Here is a 2,283-nt window from a genome sequence, read left to right as displayed (position 1 = left end):
CATCACTACTACCTGGAGACTGTTTTAGCTGAAGAATGGACAAAAATTCCTTTGGAAACAATTCAAACTGTACGAGTCCATACAATTAGAATTTAACCTGTAATTACTGCCAAAGGCGGTACTAACCCATATTGAAATAAATTTGTTTTAAATTTTAAGGTGTTTCCATTATTTTGTTCAATCCCTGTATATATATATATATATATATATATATATATATATACTTTGGTCAGCCTGAGGCTATAGCAAAAGACACTTGCCCAAGGTGTCACATAGTGGGACTGAACCCCAAACCATGTGGTTGGGAAACATGCTTCTTACCGCACAGCTTATGTGTGTGTGTGTGTATTAAGAGCAGGCTGAGTTTAATCTCACTGCACGGCACCTGTGGGAAGTGTTCCAGAACGACCAAAGCTTTGTGAGTGGATTAGGACGATAGAAATTGAAAGAAGCCCGTCGTATACGTGTGATTATGTGTGTGTGTGTGTGTGTGTTTAGTTCCTTGTCTTGACATCGTATGAGAGTTGAGTTGTAAATGACTGTCACTACCGTGCAAGCAGTGTTATTTATCTCCAATTTTCTGTGCAAACATGTTTGGCTGTGGGGAAATAATACTCTGTTTACAAATAAGTGAGACAGGTCTTCTGATCATTGTAAATTTGCCTCAATAAATTCCACCCGACCCATAAAGATGTGGAAAATGTAGACGTTAAAATGACAGTGGTGTATACATACATATATGTGTGTGTGTTTCTGTGTACGTATACATATATGCTTTCTATGCATGCATATATTCATATATACATGCAAACATATAAATACATGCACAGACACACACACTCACATATATATATTTAACATACATGATTATATAGACAAAAAGCACGCATATATTTACATATATCTATATATAGACAGACCGATAGATAGAGCGAGCGAGAGAAAAAGAGAAAGTGAGAGAGAGATAGAGAGAGACAATAAACAAACCCACAAGTACGCATATATCGCATATATAGCCACGTAGATTGGACTATATACGTCCTTACGTGTACTGTGTCTACTTCCACGTATTGATAGCCTATATACAGTTACATGTACATAATGCATAGGCCACTAGTCTCTGTACACCCTAACTGATATAAAATTAAACATACCATAGTGCGTTCGCCAAAAGAACTTCTTCAAACTTCACCCACATTGTTTGTTTTTCATAATCAAATCAACACTTGTGACCTCACGTAACGTCTTGTTTCTGCTTCTCAGCCCGGATGCGAACCCTGGTCCTAGTTGTCTCAATATGGGTTCATGTGTGTCTCTGTATCTGTATCTATATATATAAATTGTGTGTATGTACGTATACATATATATATATACGTGGAAGTAGGTGCCTGTATGTATGTATATATATATATATCGTGTGTCAGTAATTTATTCTACACTTACTACGCCCGAAGGCAAACCAAATAGAAATGCAGCTTCATCACGTTTTAAGTCTCGTCCAGACGTGAGTCAACCCTCCTACTTCACTAATGTAATTCTAAATATTTTAGATTATTATTTAATAAAAGTGGGAGCAGACCTTAATTTTTCTTTTAAAGTGATATTAGACCAGATCAGCCGATGATATTTTATGATATTTGCCAAAAGTATATCTATCCTGAGCGAAAAAAAAATAGATACATTTCAAGTCTCGTGTGAGCAGACGTGATATTGCAAATGTCAACAGTTTGACCAGGATACACGTGGTAGTGATAGAAGGCAACTGGATGCTCTCGATCCCTCTATCTCTTAGAAATTAATTACCTGCGTATGTGAGATATATATTTATTGAATCCTATTATTATGCATGATATATTTGTTATTGATGTTTACGAGAAGTATTCTTTATTAATATTTATTCATTGCTTTTCTTTTCAGCTGCTCTGATCAACGTTATACTCTCTCTCACTTTTACTCAGATACATACATATACATGTTATATAAGGCAGAAAACTTCGTTAAACTGAGCTCATTCATACAATTAGTAGCCGAAACCTTCTTCTGGGGGCGTATTGTCATTAATCGTTGCTTTATTCTCTGACTGTGACCTTTGTCAGGCTCTCACTTCCCGCTAACACTGATGATATTGATAACACTCAACAGCACTATAATCCCAAGAATTGCTTTTGCGAATTGTAAACTATTTCCAGGTTAGGAGTGGTCGAGCACACTACCATCAAAGACGTTTACGCCGTGACCTCAACAGCGTCTTCTTTTATAGACCAGTGTCCTTCCGAGGTCCAT

General features: G+C 36.5%; 1 protein-coding gene across 3 annotated transcripts in view; it reads left to right on the top strand.

Annotated features, from left to right (window-relative positions):
• Positions 1–1,643: 1,643 nt before the first annotated feature.
• The window catches only part of LOC106878060 (uncharacterized), a 25,689-nt gene continuing 25,049 nt past the window's right edge, over positions 1,644–2,283 (top strand). Inside the window, exon 1 of one of the 3 annotated variants that reach the window (XM_014927152.2) lies at positions 1,644–1,807. The gene's annotated coding sequence lies outside the window, so the exon portion shown is untranslated. Of the gene's footprint in view, positions 1,812–2,283 lie in introns of all 3 variants that reach the window. The other 2 variants (XM_014927151.2, XM_014927150.2) reach the window with 2 other exon arrangements.

This window comes from Octopus bimaculoides, chromosome 7 (genome assembly GCF_001194135.2).
Source record: "Octopus bimaculoides isolate UCB-OBI-ISO-001 chromosome 7, ASM119413v2, whole genome shotgun sequence".
Taxonomy (NCBI): Eukaryota; Metazoa; Mollusca; class Cephalopoda; order Octopoda; family Octopodidae; genus Octopus; species Octopus bimaculoides.
This window is presented reverse-complemented; position numbering and strand designations above follow the sequence as displayed.